General features: G+C 35.8%; 4 pseudogenes; all 4 read left to right on the forward strand.

Annotated features, from left to right (window-relative positions):
- Positions 1 to 1,099: 1,099 nt before the first annotated feature.
- On the forward strand, positions 1,100 to 2,044 carry LOC140693448 (olfactory receptor 5G3-like; annotated as a pseudogene).
- A 4,862-nt stretch (positions 2,045 to 6,906) lies between these two features.
- On the forward strand, positions 6,907 to 7,707 carry LOC116277638 (olfactory receptor 5G3-like; annotated as a pseudogene).
- Positions 7,708 to 11,447: 3,740 nt separating this feature from the next.
- LOC140693449 (olfactory receptor 5G25-like) lies at positions 11,448 to 12,259 on the forward strand (annotated as a pseudogene).
- Positions 12,260 to 20,456: 8,197 nt separating this feature from the next.
- LOC140693450 (olfactory receptor 5G9-like) lies at positions 20,457 to 21,384 on the forward strand (annotated as a pseudogene).
- Positions 21,385 to 22,891: the final 1,507 nt, after the last annotated feature.

A 22,891-nucleotide genomic window follows, 5' to 3' on the forward strand; every position in this document is an offset into this window, starting at 1 on the left:
TTCTCTCTTATAAATATGTTAATTTGTATCATTTTTCAGACTCCAAATATAAGGGATACCATAAGATATTTGTCTTTGTCTGACTTAAGAGTAATATATTGTTTCTATTTTACTGAAAGAAGACATTAATTTCAGTGGTAATAAATGTTGTTTGAAAGTGTTTCTTTTCACAAAAATTATCCTACATAGTGATCTTCCCTTAGGAATTTAAAGCAGTTGATTTTTTTCTTCCTTGCTAGTGAGTCAGAAATAACATATTCTTGAATGTGTTCTCTGCATAAACTGTTATGCATTTGACATTTTACATATATTATTACTATAATTGATATTGCCTGACAGACAGGATAAGTGCTCTAAAAGTAGTTTATATGAAATATGGGCATTCACATAAAGTAATTCAATGTGACTTTGGTGCAAAGGGTGCTTAGTTTTGTACACAATTTCCATGATGTGTTGCTGTCCAACATTTACCAGATCACTTCATCTTATAGGCACAGCCTCCCCATTCCCTCTGTGGCATCATATCATTTTATATGAGTAACCTCTGTCATTTGTGTATGTTATCATTTCCACATCTTTTTACAACTGGGAGTAGGTAACAGACTGAAAAACACACATGTGAATTGTGTCTTAACAGTATTACAATGGTACTCATCATGCTGTAAGATCAAGAACTCCTCTGGTTAGTCTTTCCCAGATGTCATATGTTAGGATCTGAATGTCATTAGTTTTACAATATTCCCAGTAAGGTCTTCCATCTGTTTTCTTAATCCGATCATACAGTAATATGAAACTTGGGGAACAGTTCATGTACAAGCTTAGAACTTGAAGGAGTTTTAGATAATAGAGTTGGACTCTTGATGGGAGAGAGCAGAGGTCAAGGGTGAATATCCAAGTTGACATAGGATCTTTGTATCAACTGTCCTGAACTAGTATCTAGGAATATTATCTTCCAGTTTGACATTATTTCAATACTTTTCTGTAACAAGTCTGTTAAAGATATTCTGTCATTGAATTAAAATATTATTTGTTATACTTAATGATACATTTTAAACTAATAAAATTTTTCTCTTTCTTATTAACAAATTACAGATGACCAATGGAAAATAAGAATCAGACAGCAGTGATTGAATTTCTCTTCTTGGGCCTCACAGATCATCTCCACCTGCAGATTGTCCTCTTTGTTAGTTTTCTCTTTGTCTGTCTTGTCACCCTGGAGAGTAATTTGGGGATGATCACTCTCATATGGATCAATCCCAGACTCCACAAGCCTATGTACTTCTTTCTCAGCCACTTGTCCTTTGTAGACATATTTTCCTCTTCTTCCATTGCCCCCAAGATGCTGTGTGATATCTTTGTAGAAAAACAGTCATCTCTTTCATGGGTTGTGCTGCACAGATGTGGTTCTTTGGTCTTTTTGTGGAAACTGAGTGTTTTCTCTTGGCTTCCATGGCATATGATTGGTATGTGGCCATCTGCAAGCCCTTGCTGTACACCCTTATTATGTCCCAGAGGTTCTGCGTGCAGCTGGTTCTGGGCCCTTATCCTGTGGGTCTTCTAAACAGCATGATGCACACAATTCACACGTTTTGCTTTGCCCTTCTGCGGTCCAAATATCATCAATCACTTTTTCTGTGATATTTCACCACTGCTTTCCCTTGCATGTGCAGACACCTGGATCAATAAGTTGGTGCTTTTCATCTTCACAGGAGCCATAGGAGTTCTCAGTGGCCTGATCATCATTGTCTCCTATGTTTGCATCCTAATGGCTGTGCTGAGGATCCAGACTGCTGATGGGAGGAGGAAAGCCTTCTCTACTTGCTCTTCTCACCTGGCAGTTGTCTCCATCCTATGTGTGACTCTTTTCTTCACCTGTGTCCAACCTAGTTCAAGTTCCTCTCTAAATATCAATAAATTAATTTCTCTGTTTTATATTGTGGTAGCCCCCATGTTGAACCCCCTCATCTACAGCTTGAGGAACAAGGAGGTGAAAAATGCATTCAGTAGGAAGTTTGAAAGGAAAAGTTCTCTAATAGGTAGGTAAAGTATAACTCTACTTGTGATTTACCATACCTGTTGGTACAGAATGCATAGTAAAAAGAACACTAGACAGGACTAGAGGCTGCATGTGAGTCCTGGCTCTCCCAGTTCACAATGACTCAAAAAACAGAGTAGTTTTTAAATATTTTTCTGCTCCAGTCTTGTTCTCTGTGAAATGAAAGGGGTTTCCAAATAATGTAGTGATGGATTGAGAATATAAAAGTGAAAATAGACTAGAAGAAAACTTAGCTGAATGTTTGTCCAGTCATGGATGTGTAAATACTGTTTAATCCATACATGAAAACTAAGTTATAATAGAAAATTTAAAGTACCACAGACAATATTAAAGGCAAATAATAAAACAAAAGGAAATATGTATGCATATGTGCCAAACAATGAGATGTTATCCCTAATATTCAATGATCAGTCTAAAATTCACAATCAAAATGGGAAAGAGTCGATAAAGAAGCAGACAAAGGAAGAGGCAGTTCACAAAAAAGGGGATGCAAATTGCCAAAGTGGTATGGAGAAAAAGTTCAACATCATGATTGATCAGGTAAATGAAATAAAATTGAAATGCAAATGCAGTGCCTTTCAATGCAGATGAAACATCTATAGTTTCAATCATGGTGAGGTTCTTATTTGGCTATACATACTCATTATTTCCTGCTGATGGGAAGAATTGCTCTATTTCCACAGAGAAATTTGATATTTTCCATTTAAAATGATAAATTTCTATGGCATTCAACCTGGAAAACCCTCCATTAGAAATCTAGACTTCACAAATATAAATACCTAAGCCTACGAGTCCCTATATTTCAGCAGCAAAGAAAAATAAAAGAAATAACTTGAATAACCATCATTGGAGGAAGGTATACTTTTTTTTTTCCTCGGTGAAATGTTCTGCAGAAAATAAAGGCTGAATAAATATTGATGAATTGAATTGAAGAGAACTCTTGTATCCAGTCTACTGTTAGTTGAGGAAAAAAAATCAGGTTGAAGATCAATGTGTAACACTGATCATTATGAAAAAGTGCAAAAGCTACATCATGAATAAGATGTACATATGTTCATGTAAATGTAAATGATCATTGGGAGAATTGAAAAGTATATATAGCAGCTGTGACAGTGATTATTTCAGTGGGAATGGCATTGGAGGTAGGAAAGGAGAGCTTTTATTCATCTACAGAATATATTATGGAGGGCAGGAGAGTTAACGTAGACTTTTGACAAAATTGTAAATGAATATTGCATCTCTCTTCCTCAGAGATACCAATTATTTCTATGCCAGATCTTCATTCCTTTCTATGTGTTATTTTCTTTCTAAACATTTAGAACTTGTAGTTTATATTTAAATATTTTATTTAAATTTCTCAGATGTGTTCCATGATTGTTTTAAGTGGTGTGTTTACCTCCTTTTTTTCCTGTTCTATATAACTGAGAATTCTGATATTGTTTCCTTTACTGGACTCAGTTGCTTGCTTCCTGTCACCGGATATAACTTTGCTATCACTTTTTTCAACATTTCCATTTCACAGAACACATGTTTTAATTTTTAAAAATGTAATAAAGAAAAAATATTGGATAACTTTTTTGATTAATAGAACACTTCTTCCTGTTGTTTTTAATATTCTTTTTTCTTGGTATATTTAATGATGTATCATTTTCTTTTGTTTAAATCTGTTTTTGTTGTTTTATAATTGCTTTTAAATGATTAAGGAGAATAACAAGTAGAAACAGTTTTGCTGGCATCTTTAGTCTGAATGTATACAGCACAATTTTAACTGCTGAGTGTGAACCATTATGAATTATACCTATCTATCTATAGGTTTCATGGGTTAGTTTCCCACTAATTCAACAAATACATACACAACATCAATTATTGATAGACTTTGAGGTAAATACTTAATAGGAGTTAAAGATGAGCTAGAAATGAAGTGTTATGGGGGTTGACAGAATGAGTTATCAGATCTTCTTGATGGGATAAACAATTAGGTACACAGAGGAGCAGGTGACTGAGACTGTTCATCCTCTGCCATCAGACTCTACATTTTCTTCTCTCTCTTGTGACTCTTCTCTCCCAAAAAACTGCCTGACTTAGTTTCTGCTTCCTTGCTTCTGTTCATCCCATTAGAACTGCCCAGAATGCCTTTCCACTTAACTTTAGTTTGTCTAAAATCTCTTTTCGGAATAATCCTTTCTTTGACATTGTCATCTGTTTCAGCTTATAGTGACATGTTTTTCCTTTGGAATCCTTTGAAAGTGACTGTTTTTTATTTTTGCCTGGAGATAAGAAAATGCTACCTTGAACTGATGTTTTATTCTTATAATACTTTCTCCTCAACCGGCTATATAGCACAGTCCCTTATAATACTAAGTGACTAATGAACAATGATTCTGTGCTGGACACTCTTTTTAAAAAAAATACTTTAAATACTTTACATCATTTAATCCTTCTAACATATTTGTGAGTTAGTAATCATTTTTCTTGATTTAAGCAATTAAAAGAGTGAGGCACAGAACATTTAAAAACTTGCTCAAAGTGACATAGCCAGTGAGTGATGAAATACAGATTTACACCCAGGAAATGAGGCTCCAGAATTCGGGCAAGAATGTACATCCCAGCTGGTGCTGGGTGTTCAAAGCATCACTCCCCACTGACTAGAGAGCTCACGTTTGGCAAAGGAGAACCCCAAAGTGGGGGAAAACCCACGTTGTTTTTTTGAATCTTCTCACTGAGGAAAGATATAATTAAGAAATAACACTTTGTCCAAATGCCACTGAGATCATGTAAATTTTGTCTGTTCAAGTGTAAACCCTTGAGGTTTTTGTTCTTTGCAGACTGGGCTCTAAATTTTTGAAAACGCCAAAGAAAAAATCCCTTATTCTGGGCAGCATGTGAGTCAATGTGCAGGTCAGAGTATCTCTTTACTCCCGGATGTTCAAGATGAGGGATTTGTCTTCTTCACCAAGTGCCTAGAAAACCATGCCTCTTAGAAAAGTTTGCCATCACGAGGGAAGTTGAAATTTCCATCCTTGTTTCTAGATAATGATTATTTCCCTTGAAGCACTTCAAGGAGCTCCATGAAGGATATCCTTAAAGTAGTGAGTACATTGCATTTTGGATATTATGAAGTTTTTGAAATATGGTGGAGAAACATCAGGATAAGTTTGAACTTTGAGAATAGAACATCATCCTCCCCAGCCCAGGTTCTCTAAAGAGAGCAGCCTGGCATATTGTTCACATCCTTATGAGACTAAGCAACTGTTTTTTGTGTCTTTTCCAAATTGATTTGTTTACTTTTTTATGACACAGATAATGCAATGCCCATATGGAATTCTAAGGTCACAGAATGTTAACTATAAAGTGGCATAGGGACTATCCACCTTGCTGTATAGAAGACTCAAAAAGACATACATTCTAAAAAAATTCATAAGTAAATAAGTAGGTAGAGAAATAAATTGATAGGCAATAAATAAACAGTATTTGGACCAACATGAGGAGTCTGTTCAACCCCCTACCTCCACACACCTATACTGACATATTTGGATGGACATAAAAAATTCATGCAATGGAGAATGTTCCTAATCTAAGCCTAGAATTGTTTTTGTGACTGCTGACTGCTAAAAATGTACTCCATAGAGCATTAAGCAAATAATCATGATACTGATAAATAATCATAAATCAAAGATACAGTCATCATTTTTATGATTTATTGAGCTCCACACATAATTACTAGATGATTCAAAGTAGTACATTGCTTTTGTTGTACTTAAAAAGACATTAATTTTGTTGTGCTTAAAAAGTGATAATAAATGTTATTTAAATCATATTTTTTCATATAAATTATCTACCTAGTGATCTTCTCTTAGGAATTTAAAACAGCTTTTTTTTTTTTCTTGACAATCAGAAAGTAACATATTTTGAATGTGTTCCCTGGGTAAAGTTTTATGCATTTGGTATTTTATGTATTATTACTATAATTGATATTGCCTGACAGATTTCAAGATAAGTGCCCTAAAAGTAGTTTATATGAAATATGGGTAATCACATAAAGTAAGTCCACATGATTTTGGGGCAAAAGATGCTTAGTTTTGTACACAAATTCCATGATATGTTGCTGTCCAACATTTGCCAGGTCACTTGATCTTACAGGCACAGCCTCCCCGTTCCCTCTGTAGCATCATATCATTTTACATGCATAACCTCTTTGTCATTTGTGTATATTGTCCTTTCCTCTTATTTTTACAATTGGGAGTAGGGAATAGACTGAGAAACACGTATGTGAATTGTGTCCTAATAACATTAGAAAGGTACTGATCATTCAGTAAGATCAGGATCTCCCCTGGTTAGTCTTTCCCAGATGTCATATGTTAGAATCTGAATATCTCATTAGCTTTACAGTATTCCCAGTAAGGTCTTCCAGCTGTTATTATTTTTTTAATCCCATCATACAGTAAGATGAGACTTGGGGAGCAGTTCACGTAGAAATTTACAACCTGAAGGAATTTTGATAATAGAATTGGACTGTTTGTGGGAGAGAGCAGAGATCAAGGGTGAATTGCCCAAGTTACACAGGATCTTTGCACAAACTGCCTGACTTAGTATGTAGGAATATTATTTACTACAGCCCAAAGTACTTCAATAATTGTCTCTTATGGGAGTGTGTGAGACAATCTTTTATTGGCTAAAAATAATATTTTTAACTCTTAATGTTAATTTTTTCAAAATATTTTTTTCTTCTTGTAATAGACAGCAGTGACTGAATTCCTCTTCTTGGGCCTCACAGATCATTTCCACCTGCAGATTGTCCTCTAGTCATTTTTTTCTTTGTCTGTCTTATCACCCTGGGGGGCAACTTGGGCATGATCACTCTCATATGGATCGATCCCAGACTCCACATGCCTATGTTATTCTTTCTCAGCCACTTGTCCTTTGTAGGCATGTTTTCCTCTTCTTCCATTACCCCCAAGATGCTGTGTGATATCTTTGTAGAAAAACAGTCATCTCTTTCATGGGTTGTACTGCACAGATGTGGTTCTTTAGTGTTTTTGTGGAAACTGAGTGTTTTCTCTTGGCTTCCATGGCATATGATTGGTATGTGGCCATCTGCAAGCCCTTGTTGTACACCCTCATTATGTCCCAGAGGTTCTGCGTGCAGCTGGTTCTGGGCCCTTATGCTGTGGGTCTTCTAAGCACCATGATGCACACAATTCACACGTTTTGCTTGCCCATCTGTGGTCCAAATATCATCAATCACTTTTTCTGTGATATTTCACCACTGCTTTCCCTTGCATGTGCAGACACCTGGATCAATAAGTTGGTGCTTTTCATCTTCACAGGAGCCATAGGAGTTCTCAGTGGCCTGATCATCATTGTCTCCTATGTTTGCATCCTGGTGGCTGTGCTGAGGATCCAGACTGCTGATGGGAGGAGGAAAGCCTTCTCTACTTTTTCTTCTCACCTGGCAGCTGTCTCTATATTCTATGGGACTCTTCTTTATTTATGTCTGACCTAGCTCAAGTTCCTCCCTTGATATGAATAAAGTGATTTCTCTGTTTTATATTGTGGTAGCCCCCATGTTGAACCCCCTCATCTACAGCTTGAGGAACAAAGAGGTGAAAGATGGATTCAGTAGGAAGTTTGAAAGGAAAAACAATTTTTAATAGGTAGAATTCTAATTGTGCTGCACCACTCTTGTTAATTCAGTTATGTATGGTCAAGAGAAGACAGTACTGAGAATGAGACATTCCCCTTAGTTCCTGGGTCTGCTAGTTTCAAGATCATTCATATTCTAGACATATTGTTTATATTTTTCTTCTTCAGTCTTCTCGTTTGCAAAATGTTGGTGAATATAAAACATTTTACATACATGTTGAAAGTAAAAATGTAAGAGATGCCAGAAGAAAGTCCAGGAGAACATTATATCTTCTTACAGGTGAGAAGACATTTTATTCCAGCCCAGAAAAACAAACATAGTAAGAGAAAGATCAACAAAATTCATCCATAAAAGTTTGATAGACCTTGATAAAAGCTGAAGTATGGAAAGTGAGAGAATAGCTGTAGAACAAGTGACTCACAATGAGTTAGTGTCCCAACAGGAAAGCGTTGGAACATGTATATACATATATATGAAACACAGTAGAGAAATGAACCAACAAATGAATGGGCAATGACATAACTGGAAATACAAATGGCCAAAAGCATAAATATATACAAAAATTGCTCAACTTCTCAGTTGCTTAAGTAAATGAAATGAAAATGCAATCTGTTTTGTTTTTGTTTTTGTTTTTCCATCTATCAGATTGGCGAACATTAAGCTGATTAGGTTGCAATGCTGGTAAGGTCACCATTTGGGTATTCTACACTTAGCTATAGTGGGTACATTTTCAGAACTAATTTGATGATTTCTAGTAAAATGCACTTGATCTTTGACCTAGCTATCTTACATTCAGAAATTTATGCTATAGAAATATAAATACCAGACACAAGTGTTGCAGCATCATTTATAGGGGGGATAAAAGGATACAGTCTGATTTTGTATCAGGAGAAGCAAATCTTCCTATGAATCATTATGCAGCTAATTATAAAAAGAATGATTTAGATATCCGTGCTTTTGTTTGGAAGAAACTCCCTGATACTATTATAGGTGAATGGAAAAAAATCCCAAGTCAAAGTAAAATCTGCAGAAATTATTACACTTAGTAAAAATAATGCGGGGGCAGAGTCTACCTACTGTGTTGAATATATTGGCATGCACATTATACAAGATGATAGAGAGAAGTGTGGAAGGCTACAGACCGAACTGTGAACACTGGTTACTTCAGTGGCATGCCCACTGGAAGCAGGAGGGTGGGGTGGTTCTCCATCCTCATCTGGGTTGTTGAACTTGTTTTATAACAAATATGTCTACCTTTGTAATTAAGATTCACTTTTGAAAAGCCACAGTCTGTGTCAAAACTGAATGAATAAATTTATCAGTAAATAGATAAATTGAGGAGGATGGACTTAAGTAGCCTTCTCTTAATGCTGCTTCTACATTCCACCATTCTCTGACTTTATGAAACACTTCTGAACATTGGTTACTGAAATATTGTTCAAAACCTAAGTAAAATGAAGAGGTTCTCAGCCACTCTGTGCTTCCTTCTCTTACTTCTTCCCTCTAAAGGTATGCATTTTCCTCCACCCCCATAGTCTATAACTTCTATACATAATGGTATGCTTTCTCTTGACTAAAACCTTTAAAATGATAGCAGAATGCTAAAAGTGACACAATGCAAGTGTGATGAGATTTGAAAGGAACAGTAAATATTACCTTAAATGTATCCATATAAAACTAACATCGCTAATTGTCAGCCTTGTAAAATTTTCCAGCACCATTTTACTAAGAATTGTTAAAACTTGGGCCTAGGTGTGACAAAGGGAAAAGGTATTTTTCCTATTTTTATCTAGAAGGACACAACAGTTTCTTTCCCAGTCAAAGTTTGCCTTAAAGTGCCTCTATTCTGGGTCTTCACTGTGTAATGTGTCTCAAAACACAAGTCACCTTTTGAGATGATCACTTCCTAGTATGATGCTTGAAGTGTTTTCTATCTTTTAATTGTTCCTTAAGCATTTACAATTTAACATCCATTGAAAGGGGATTGGGAGAAGAACAGTAGGTAGCAAGTGGTAATTATAAATTTCCTCAATGACTGAGTTCCTTCTCTAAATATATGCAAATATGTGCAAATATATACAAAACCAACTGTCCTCTGAAGCTCTAGTTACTGCTGTTCTGATGCCCTGATGTTTTTTCTGTCTAGAATACTCTTTGTACCATGGTTACATGTATAACTCTGCTTGTTTTTCATGCACTGCTTAAGCGTGGCTTCCATTCGGAGGATTAATTACCCTGTCAATACTGCAGCATCATATTCTTTTCCTTCAGACTTTATAAGTGTAACATGTTGCATATTAGGATAGCGTTTTTGGTTTTGCTTTGTTTTTATTAGTGAGGAATATTCCCAGCTGATTCTTCATAATAGGCGTGATGGAAATTCACTTGGAGTTACATTTCTTTGTTCATCTCATAGGTCTATAAGTGGTTCTCCATATTTTGGAATGAAACAGTGGATCCCAATATGAGGAGCAGAGAAATTCTACATCAATGAATGCCTCCAGACACTGAAATCCCCTGATATACAGTACTGATGCCTAGGAGGAGGGCATCAATTTTAATGAGATACGGTTTCTCAAGAGATGTTGTTTTTTGTTTTTGTTTTTGTTTTTGTTTTTGTTTTGCTTCTGGCTTCCTTTAGGATTTTTTTTCTTTATCTTTGAAATTTTTTGTATTTTGAAATTTTTATGCTTAGGTATAGTTGTTTGTTTGTTTTTGACATTTATCCTCCTTAGTGTTCTCTGAGCTTCCTGGATCTGAGATTTGGTGTCAAACATTAATTTGAGGAAATTCTCAGTCATAATTCTCTAAAACACCTACATTCCTCATATTGTTAGTATATACACTGATTAATCTTGTCAAACTCCATTGAAGTTTTTAGTCCATAGTAAGAGACTGGTTCTTAAATACTGAGTCAGTGTTGCAACCAATGGAGTATTATCAGAAGCTGGGGAAGAAAAATAATATCTTAAGGATGAAAAGGATACACCAGCAGGTGTTTTGGAGAAGGCATCACAGAGTAGACACTGCTGTGGCCTTTGAATCCTGTTCAAAAACCAGCTTCTTTTGTCTGAGCTTGCACTCCTTCTTAGGCTTCAGAAGTTATCCTTTAGATACAACACTATTCTTCTAGAATCTAAAGGAATTGACAAGGAAGATACATTCTTAACAGCTGTCACCCAAGGTGAAAGTGAGAGCTATCAGCCTGAATTCATCAAATTCACATAATACCTTATCTATGAAATATGTCTTAAAATATCCTCTGTTCAAAAGCAGGGGCTTTTGAACACAGTTAATAATCTGGACTTGCCTTGGGTAGTCTCCAAAGGCAACTCCTACACCTAAAAAATCTGATTCCCTTCAAAAATTCTGTTTTGATCAAGAAGAAACTGAAAGGTCCAGTGAGGTTCAGCGACTTACTCAGTATCACACAGATAGTTAGTAGGTAGTTATGATGACCACCTAGAGGTCAGAGGCAGGAGTGTCATCTGTCAGTCTACTCTGTGAAATGTAAAAAAATGTAAAAAAAGTAAATATTGTATTTATTTTTAAAAATAAGAAGCCCCAATTATGAATTGATTCAAAAGAAAAAATTTTCTCATTACAGATTAGATCAGAGAAGTGGATAATGGAAATCACACTTTGGTCATTGAGTTTGTTTTTGTGGGCTTAACAAATCACTTCCAGCACCAGCTTCTTCTTTTTATGATATTTCTCTTGGTTTATCTTGTCACTTTTCTGGGAAACATGGGGATAATGACCCTCATTTGGATGGATTCTCGACTCCACACCCAAATGTACTTATTTCTCAGCCACTTGTCCTTTGTAGAGGTCTGCTTCTCTTCTGTCATTTGTACCAAAATGTTGACTGACATCCTTGTGGAGAAAAAAGTCTTCTCTTTCTTTGGTTGTGTTGCCCAGATCTGGCTTTTTGGTCTGTAATGACTGAGTGTTTCCTTCTGGCTTCCATGGTATATGATCAGTATATGGCCATCTGTAAGTCCTTGTTGTGCACACTCATGTCCCAGCAAGTCTGTATGCAGCTGGTGGTAGGGCCTTATGCTGCCATGGGTCTTAAAATCACCATGATCCACATAACTTTAACCTTTCACCTGCCTTACTGTGGTCTGAATATCACCAATCACTTCTTCTGTGACCTTCCTGTTCTATCCCTGGCATGTGCAGACACACAGATCAGTAAATTTTTACTTTTCATCTTGGCTGGAGCTCTAGGAATACTCAGTGGTGTGATCACCTTGGTCTCCTATGTTTACATTGTCATCACTATCCTAAGGATCCATTCTGCTGATGGGAGGTGGAAAGCCTTTTCCACTTGCTCTTCACACCTGACACCTGTCTCCATCCTTTATGGGACACTCTTCTTTATCTATGTACGTTGGAGTTCTAATTTTTCCCTGAATATTAACAAAGTGGTTTCTGTGTTCTACACAGCTGTGATTCCCATGTTAAACCCACTTACCTATAGCCTAAGAAACAAAGAAGTAAAGGACTCATTCAGAAGGACATTTGAAAGGAAGAAATTTCTTTTGAGTAAGTGAACTATGACATCATTTGTATTATAGATTGAGAAGGTAAATAAATTAGAACATCATTTGTACTACAGAGTGAGAGCTAATATATATGTATGATGGAAAAACTGCAAATTGTGTGTTGAGATTCACTCTTTATTACTCTGTGTCATCGATAAGTCACACAATGTCTTTAGGTTACAATTTTCTCATTTTGTTTTTCTTATTTCTTATTCAGTAGAAATGAACTTTAGAACTTTAAACTCAGATAAGTAGATTACTGAATCCCAAGACTTTAAAAAAAGCATTGTTACTCATATACACACAAAAATTTATGACTAGGATATGAGAGGCTCTTTGTTAAATCCTGAGTAAATGTTATCATCATAACCAGTGACTTTAAAGTACTTCTATTTTGCTTATAACATGTTGAGATCTCTCATTGTCTGTGATCTTGGCCTTGACTCATTAAACACAAACTGTTAAAATGTATACTATGGTCAAAATGTAAAAACTTCCACTTATAGGATAAATATGTCTGGGGCTGTAACATACAGTGGTGACTATAGTTAACAATACTGCATTGTATATTTCCAAGTTGCTAAGAGAGTAGATCTTAATAGTTCTCATCACAAGAAATAAAATTTATAACTCTGTTAGGGAATTGATAAACTTATTAGGGTAATCACATTGCAATATATATAAATACTGAAACATAATGTCATACACCTTGGGCTAACACAATATTTTATGTCAATTTTATATAAATAAAATTGGAAAAAAAGTGAATTATTCAGGAATCATGCAACCATAGCACTCTCTACTACTACTTTCATGTTTAGAGGAGGTGTTTTACCAAGGTGTTTTACATCCCCTATACTTTTTGCTCATAATAGTAACTTGCTGGGGTTTTGCCATGATTTGTGCATGTGAAGTGTAGAATACATTCCAGTTCTTTAATAAAGTGTTACTATTACTATTGTTATTTATTGATTTTTGTGTCATAGGCAGAATATTAATTCTATTTTTACAGACAATGAGCCAAACAGCCATAAAGAATCAATGGATTGCCCATGACCTCATAATTTGGTCTCACATTTTTATTTTCTCCACATACAATATTCTTTCAACCATATTTCTGTGTTTTATTTACTGGAACATAGCAACATATCCAAGACATGAGGGGGATAAATCATGTTTTTGTATCATTGTAACTTAAGACTCAATGAGATCCACACTGTCATCTCTGAAGGCTTTCTTTAAAAGACATGCTTAGCATGCATGAGGTCTTAGGTTCAATCCCCAGTACCTCCATTAAAAGCAAATAAACCTAATTATCTCCCTTCCTTGCCAAAATAAAATAATACAATGATGTAAAGCTGTCAAAGATAATAACTTCTGCTTTATCGTGCAGTGTACTTTGGGAAGACAGTATTCGCAAATTGATCCTGATAAAGTTTCTGCTCATTTCAGTATATTTTCATTTGAAAATACTGATATACTTTGAGTAAATTGGTTTGACAGCAGGTTTCTTCCTGTATAATTAGCATCCTCATTTTCTCAACAATATTCACTTAAGACAAAGCTGATGCTGGGGACAGAAAAAATGATTTTAAAAAATGATGTAGGATCCATTGGATGTCTGCATGGAAAAAAAGTGGAATTTACTCCCATCCCACAATACACACTAAGATCATCTCCAGATGATTTGGAGATCAAGATGTGAAAGGCAAGGAATTAAAGCATCCAGAATATATTAGAGAATATCTCTTTTACAGATGGTTGCAAATTAAAAAAATAATAATAAGGTACAAACATACTAAACATGAAATATAATATTGATTCTCTGAATCACATTAAAATTGAGAACTTAGGCTTACACTGAAGAGCATAAACACGTAAACCACAGCAAGGGAAATGTATTTACGATGCATATAGTTGATATACCTGGAATATATGGATAAATATTAACTTTTAAAAAAGACAGGCAATCCAGTCAAAAAATGTGAGCAAGGCACTTGAACAGGCAGTTCATAAAAGTGGTTATGTAAATGTCCTATAAATATTGCAATAGGTTGCTCAATCTCGCTAGAAATCAGGGAAATGGTGGTTAAAGGCACAATGACATACCATGCCACACTCAACGAGATGGTTAAAATGACAAATGCTGACTCTCATGCACTACTAATGGGAGTGTAAAAAATGGGTTTTGGAAAATTCCTTGAATTATCAGTCAATATGAATATATATGTACCCTATAATAAGGAAATTTTACTGTCAGGTATCTTCCCAAGAGATATGTGTGCTCATGAACACCAAAGGACATGGTGTTCACTGGATGATCTTTGGAGAAAAATTCCCAAAATGTAAAAACTGAGAGCAACTCAAATGCCCAACCACACAGAAATGGATCAATCATTTGTGAAATACCAATGTATTAGAATACTAACAGCAGTGCAATATATGAACTAGAGATTTATTCAACCGGGGATGAATTTCACAGACATGATGTGGATGGTGGAAATGGTGTATTTCTTGATGTAGGTGGTGTTTGCATGTTTGTGTTCACTTTGTAGTAATCACTGAGCAGTACACTTAAGATGTGTACATTTTTCTCTCTGTTATTCATCAATAGAAGCTTAAAAATGTAGCATCACGCTTACCTTTGTCAGTGAAACCTCTTTCAATTTCTCAGGAAAAAAAGCTACATGAATAGAATAGAAATTCTTCATACATTCTGATTCTCAGTGATTTTCCTGTCCATGTTGGGAAAAAGATAAACAATTATAATGTCAAATAAGGCACCCTTGTGCTGGATCCTCTATTATAATGTACTTTAGTTGAGCAGTTCCAGAAATTTTGTGGTACTTCTTGTGGGGAAAATGCAGACATTATTTCATCATTGCACTAAAATTTACTCTTTAAATAGTTTAAGAAGGAGGCAAGAAATAAAGCATTTATCTAAACAATTACAGTGATCCCAGTGGATTTTTAAAAGTGTTTAAAGAAAGCAAGAACATTTTAATTTACATCCTTCTTAGCAATAAAATCCCCAAGTTATGGCATACTTTAGGGACATAAATTCTCCCAGGACAAAAAATGATGTAACTACTTCTGGAAACTTTAAACCACGAGACTATTATTTGTTTCCAAGTGGAATCATTAGTTCCTTGGGAAGAAAACTAAGAATAAAACCAAGTGGCTCCTAGAAAGTCTGACTTCTCTCTGCAGAGCAGGGGGTGGGGGGTGGGGCGAGGGGAGGTGGGGAGATGAAATGCATGCTGAAAAAGAATGCAATTTGTACTCCATTTTAACTTTAATTCTCTAAAAAAGAAAGGAATTTGTTGAAATGTAAGTTTAGACTTTTTTTTAATACTATCATTTCTGCTTCTCTGTTTATCTTCAAGAAGTTCAAAATGAGTTAAATGGATTTATGGGAAAATAAAAATGTATAACATTTAAAATGTGTTTATTTGGTACATAGACACGTATCTGGTTAGAATGTTGCACACAGTCTAAGAAGAAGTAATGTGAAATCCTGTAAAATGCACAGAGGTTATAGTCAAGTGAAATCCCTCTTAAGGACCCAGTGACTCTGAGGCGGGAAGCCCCATAGAAAGACTGGCAGGACCCCTAGGCAGGGCCGCTGCTTTCCTCCCAGCACCGTCTGTTTCCCTGGCATAGAGGTTTTATCTCACTTTTTGCTTCTAAAGCAGCTTACACCTAGAGTTCTATTGGTTCCCTGAGCTCACTTCTGATTGGTTGTTACCCTGACTTCTGATTGGTTATGACTCTCACTTATGATTGGTCCACTTTCCTAACTTCTGATTGGTCCATTTGTAATACTTCATTTGCATGGAGCTCACTCCTGATTGGTCTATTTTTATAGAGCTTGTTCCTGGTTGGTCAAATTCTGTTGTACTTTATTTGCATATGATGTTGCAAAGTGTAAAACTGGCAGCGTATAAAAGGCCTGTGTAAACCTACAGACAGGGTCCAGAGCTTTAAGTGTTTAATCTTCTGTGTGCGCTGGCATGATAAACCTGAGTTCTCCAACTCTCCGAGTGCTGCTTGGTCTCTCTCCTGGATCCAGGTTGCTGTCACACTGAGCTGTAACACATTTTTCTGCAACAACTGTGCCCTGAATGGGAGAGAGGCTGGGCACAGCCACCCCACCCCAAACTCTGAGGTGTGGTGCCATCTGGATGCAATATTACACTGGCTTATGGGCATCATGCTCAAAGCACAGAATGGGAAGGTTAATGAAAAAACTATTAACAAGAGCACAGTTTGCAGATGTTTGAGAGCCCCTGTGCTTAAGTAACTTTATTTCTCTGAGACCTCATTGCTTTCTTTGTTATCAACAGACCCTTCAACATTAAATCTTCACTTGGACAGTGGCTGATGATTCTGTAACCCATGAAGAACATGCAGAATTGGGTTGGGACATCGGGAGGTCTAGGTTCCCTTTGGGAGAGTGACATCATTGAAAGGATAGACTGTATTCAGCCAGGGCGGTGTCTTAATCTCAGATAATTCTATGAGATCCTTGCTCTCAGGCTTTAGGCTCCACCTTCTGCACTTACAACCTCTACTGCCTGCTCTGTAAAATGGGGATAACAAAGTGTTTCTTATCCAGGTTTGGGTGGAAATCAAGTGACCAGAAGTTTGCAAAGCACTTGGAGTAGATTCTGGTAAGACTTGAATATTCTATAAATACTTGTTCCTTGTTCAGTATTCATTGCAACTTCAATTGTGTTGTATCATGAAGTCAACCATGGGCTTTAGCACAGCGTGCTGGTAAGTGATGGTGTATTGGTCACCGTCCCTCTGGTCTTGGCTTAGATATCTTGGGAACTCAGTTTTCTTATTTGTAAAGGGTGAATTTGGAGTTCTCTCAGCTTGTTAGAATTTTAGAAATCTAGAACTCCAGATGCATAGCTTGCAATTGTTTCTCACTTTCTCATTTTCTACCTCCTAGGCTTCACACATTTCTCATCCCAAATTGATCGTAGCTGTTTTCTTTTCTTCTCTCTCTAAAATTGCTGGAATAACTTAGGGGCATGTTTTAGATTACTACACTTTTTGGTTTTGTTTTTGATTACTTTTAAATATAAAGGTAATGCGCATATACTTTCTCCTTGTACCAAAATCTCCCTGTATCAAATTTGCATGCACATGGAGTCACCTTTGATTACCCATCACATACCAGTTCATGGCCCCTCTGTGCTCAGAAATTATGATTGCAGATTTGGTGTATATCCTTACAGACTCTTTTATTCTATTTGCACACATTTAAATAATTGTAATTAATGAACTTATTAAGGTTTAAAACTTGTTCCTAAAACCACACTGCAGAGATCACTCTAACTTGCTGCTTCTTCACATATTTTGGAAAATTAACCATGTTTGCATATATAAAATTACCTATTTTTTAAACTTCTGCACAGTATTCCATGACTGTACCAAGGTTTATTTTGCTGTTGCTCTTGTGGACAATATTTATGTGGATTCCAGCTTTTTTTTTTTTTATCATTTTAAACAATGATGAAGTAGACATCCTTCTTTTTCCATTGTTTTTCCTTGAAGTAGATATTATGTAATGGAATTTGTGAGTCATTAGGTACTTGCTTTTTCAAAAAAAGTCAAAACAGTGAAAAATTGCCATCCAGAGGCTCCACCCTGCAGCATGAGTGATTGCCATTTTTTTCTGGCTGTCTCATCAGTGTTTTATATTCTTAAATTTCTTTATTTTGTCAATTTGACAGGTGAAACTAGTATGAGGTTTTTTTTTTTCAATTTGGCTTTCATGATTATTTGTGAAATTAAGAATTTTTTTTTAATTCTTATTGGGATTTTGGGTGTCCGCTCTTGTGGCATGCATTATATCTTTTGCCTATCATTACAATGAGTATTTGCTATTTTAATTGATGATTAATGGTAGTTCTTTGTGTGTTCTGATTTTAATCCTTTGTAATATATGTTTCAATATTTTTTCCCAATCTGTGTGTCTTGATACTTAGAATGCATGTTGGCATACATTGGTTTAAAATTGTGATGTAGTAAAATTTACAACATGTTCTTCATGTGGTTTTTATGTTCTGTTTAAGAAAACCATTGAAAATAAATCGTAACACTATTCTTCGCTATTTTCATATAATACATTTTATAGTTAAGATTTTTTTAGTTTAAGTGATGCAGAGTAGAATTTTAACAGTATTTATTTTCTCAAATGGCCATTCAACTATTGTAACACTTTTTTATGAATATTGACTTGTTGAATCTTGACTTTCCTGACTTGGAATAAAACATTTATTCATAGTCAGTTGACATACATGCCTAGGTCTGCCTGTGGATTTTCTAAAGGTTTCCTGTCCTTTTTTATTCATCTCTTTGTTCTAGTAAAAACACTTTACTCTTTTAATTATGATAGCTTTAAATCTACATTGAATATGTTTATTTTTCTTTTTAGAAACTATATTGGCTATTTTTAAATACATTTTTTCCATAAATTTTTAAAGCAGATTGTTTCATTAAAATTATATTTAGATGTTGGTTGAAATTGCATTAAATTAGCCACATAGTTTGGTGAGTGTCCTTGCTCAGTCATCCTAAGACAACCAGAAACAAGTCTGTAGTTGGACCAAGCCAGCTTTATTGAGACATTCCAATGAGATGATCACACACCAGAAGCACCATGGGTATCTTACTGAGCAAAGAGGAAATAAAGTTATTGTGGGATTTTTAAATAGGGTGAAGTTTACATGAAATTTAAATCAAGAAAACTTTTGGTAAGCTCAAAACGAAGCAGGCTGTATGTTAAGGGGGCAATATCACAACACACCCACAGTGCAGACACAGGGTCCTGTTTCCCTAGAAACTACAAAGTGCAGATGGATGTGGAATGTAGTGTCCTGAAGTCCCTCCTGTGGAGCTCTGTGCCTGTGCAGGAAATTGAGACTCCTTAGCCATGTCAAAGTGACTTACTTAGATCTTCATGGTCAGAGTGGCATGTTTCATCTTGCTGGTATAATTAACAATGAATGTTTTTAGCTAGCCTATACTTTTAGAAAATACATTTTCTCATTGAGTGACAAGGCGGTTGTCACTCAGAGAAAGTGTTGTTAGATGCTGGCAGCTGCGGTGTTATCTGCGGGAGAAGTACTGTGTCCTGTTCTCCTCACAGCTGACTTACCTGTGTCTGCTATTCCCACCCAAAGGATGGCCACACAAGTCCTTACTCCCTGAGTCTGAGTTAATTTTTACTTTCTCAGGAGGAAATGGATCTTTATAATTGAGTCTGTTTCTGTTTTATACATAAGAAATACGTAAAACACATTTTTTTCCACTGATTTAGGCATTTCTTCCTTTGCTTCAGTAAAGTTCCACAGTTTGTACTTTTCTTCATACAAATTTGGAAGAGTCCTTGTTAGGCTTATTTTATTGTTTGTTGATCAGTTTGAGTTGATGAATATGAGATTTTTCATTATAAATCATAAGCAATTGTTATTGAGTTTTTTACATTGATCTTCTAAACTATTTGTTGAACTCTTCAATTTTTTTCTTAGAAAAATCTTATTAGTTGACTCATCCATTTTCTACATGGGTGACTATTTTGCCTGCAAATGCTGACTGTATTTTCTTCTCTTTTTTTTACATTCTTATATCTTTCCTTCTTATATTTTAGTGTTTTGGCTGCAATCTCCAATATATTTTTCAATAGTATAAATTGTGAGCATCCTTACATAGTTTCTGGCTATAATGGGAATGTTCCTCTTGTTTTACTCTACACATGCTTCCTCTGAAAGCTTCAGGAAGGTTCTTTCTTACTATGTTAAATAGTTTCCTTTTTCTTGTCCATATTGAAAAGTTTTTTTTTTTTGAGAGCCACATTTAATCAAATTCTTATAAAAATTGTATTGAAATAATATTAATGCTTTTCTTAATATGTAAATATGGTCAATAGTTTTATAGGTTTTCTAATGTAGACCAAGTTCTTAGTTAAACTTTAACTTTCTCTTTAAAACATTTAAGCCATATTGCCCTTTAGATCTGTAATGTATTTGATTTGCCAGCACTTGATTTAGGCTTTTTTTTTTAACACCAGTGTTCCTAAATCAAAAATCTGTAATTTCTTTTCTTGTGTGTCATGTTATGCTTTCAAGAAATTTAAAGTTGTATTCGCTACCAATTCTCTTTTTCTGACTCTAGAGATCAAAACTCACTGATGGCTGCTGAGAACTCTACAAAGATCACAGAGTTCATTTTCATAGGCTTGAAGTACCATCCTCGGCAACAAGTCTTCCTTTTCTTGCTCTTCCCTACTCTTTTACCTCATTACTATGACAGGAAACTTGGGCATGATTATCCTCATCCAGCTCAATTTCTGCTCCCACACACTGATGTACTACTTTCTCAGTCACCTGTCCTTTGTGGACATCCGCTTTTCGTCAGTGGTGAACCACAAGATGCTCGCCGACTTCTTCACTGAGCAGAAAGCCATCTCCTTCCTGGGATGTGCCTTGCAGCAGTGGTTCTCTGGGCTCTTTGTGGCCATTGAGTGCCTTCTCCTGGCATCCATGGCCATCTGTAACCCGCTGCTGTATTCCACTGCCATGTCCCAGAGGCTCTGCATACAGCTGGTGGCGGGACCCTACACTGCGGGGTTTCTGAACACCATGACTCACACAACAGCTGCTTTTTGACTTCCCTTTTGTCGCTCCCACGTAATCAATCTTTTCGTCTGTGACTTGTCCCCTCTGCTTTCTCTCATGTGTGCAGACACCCAGATCAATAAGTTGCTAGTTTTCATGGTGGCTGGAGCTATCCTCGTGGTCAGTAGCCTGACCATTGTCATCTCCTATTTTTACATTCTCCTTGCCATCCTGAGGGTCTGCTCTGCTTCTGGGAGGTGCAAAGACTTCTCCATGTGCTCTTCCTATTTCACAGCCATTTCCATCTTGTACGGGGCTCTCTTCCCTATCTATGTGAGGCCAGGGGCAGTTTTCTCTTTGAACCTCGATAAAGTGGTGTCCATATTCTACACAGCAGTCATCCCCATGTTGAATCCTCTCATCTACAGCTTGAGAAATATAGAAGTGAAAGCTGCCATGTGTAGGACCATCACCAGAAGGAAGTTTTGCATCAGAAGATAGACTTCCATCTAAAATACAGAAGAGAGAAGAAGAGTAAAGCTTCTTTTTAGACATGGCTAGATTACCTGTCATCATCCAAAGAGGCCAAAGAATTTGCAGAATTTAAGGGGATGTCATACCTCCATTCTTCTGTATGATTTTTTGGTACATTTTTAAAAGCTCCATTTCATTATGTCCCTACAAATGATAAAAATCCCCAGTCACCCATGGACTCAGAGCACTTCTGCTTCCTCAGACACCTTCATTACTGGAAATAGGATAAAATCTAAAACTGTGGGGACCACCTAGCTACTAACATTCTTGCACTAGTTGGACCAATGTAAATGTCCACATTGCGTGAGAGTCTTTGAAACAGCATTTATGTTCCCTATTTCTAAATATGGAATTGAAAAGAGTAAACAGAGTCTTTACTTAGCTTACAAATGCTTTTTTTAACTAAATGAATCCCCCGTATCATATTCTTTTTCATATCTTTTATGCCTATTTGATTTATTCTTGCTTTCTAAAAATACAATGTCATGAACATTACAGGAAAGGAAAAGAAAATGTAGACAAGCAAATGAAGAACAACATTAACCAAAAAAAAAAAAAACACTTACACTCTTATTCTTCCACCAAGTGATGACTCCTGGTAATAATTTCCAGATGCCTCTCTGCCTATTTGAGTTTAGTTGTTCTAATTATAACTTCACTAATTGATGTTCAGTTTTTCCTAGTTCTTTTAAATAAAAGATAGCTTACAACAGAAATTAGAAATAAGGTGCAAAAAAGTGCATGAGAAAATGAGAAAAATCCTAAAAAATCAGAGACAATAGGTGTTGAGAAATTAGAGGTAAACTAAAATGGATAAAATGTATATCTTATTTTCATGTTAGTCTTTTTGTTGTTGTTGTTTCCAAATTAAAAAAAAATCAATAGAATAAAATGAAGTTAAAAACATTTAACACCTTTCTCCCCTGCCCTGACTCTGAAGATATTTTGAAGAATTCAAGAGATATTATAATCATTTCAAGGAAGACTAGTGATTTTTGAAAATCATCTTTTGGATACAAACTAGATTCTGCCAGCATTTTTGCCTTGATAGTTGTGCATGATCTAAAAATGTAAAATTTATTACTATTTAATAAAAAGAGTTACATCTGAAAAGGAAAAAAAAACAGTGGGAAAACTTGAGTAGTGATACAGTAGTGAAAAACTAGGGTGTAGACTTCTGTCCAAATAACTTTCTTAATGGAGTTTCTGGATAAGCAAGTGCTGTCTTAGGCAGTGTTGATGAGATGACTGTCACAATCAGTCTTCCTCACCCCAGGGTTAGTTGAACTTGCTTTGAATATTGCAGTTATTATAAACACAGTGCATTACAGGGAATGGGCATGGAGTGGCTTGGGTTCGGAAGTGAGCAAGATATGTAGGGAACTGGATACCAAGATGTGGAGATGGTTTATAGGCTGGTGCTAATCATAGTTTCAGTGAAGCAACTGTCTCAGACAGAAGGGACCAGTCCCTT

The sequence above is a fragment of the Vicugna pacos genome, unplaced genomic scaffold (assembly GCF_048564905.1).
Source record: "Vicugna pacos unplaced genomic scaffold, VicPac4 scaffold_19, whole genome shotgun sequence".
Classification (NCBI taxonomy): Eukaryota; Metazoa; Chordata; class Mammalia; order Artiodactyla; family Camelidae; genus Vicugna; species Vicugna pacos.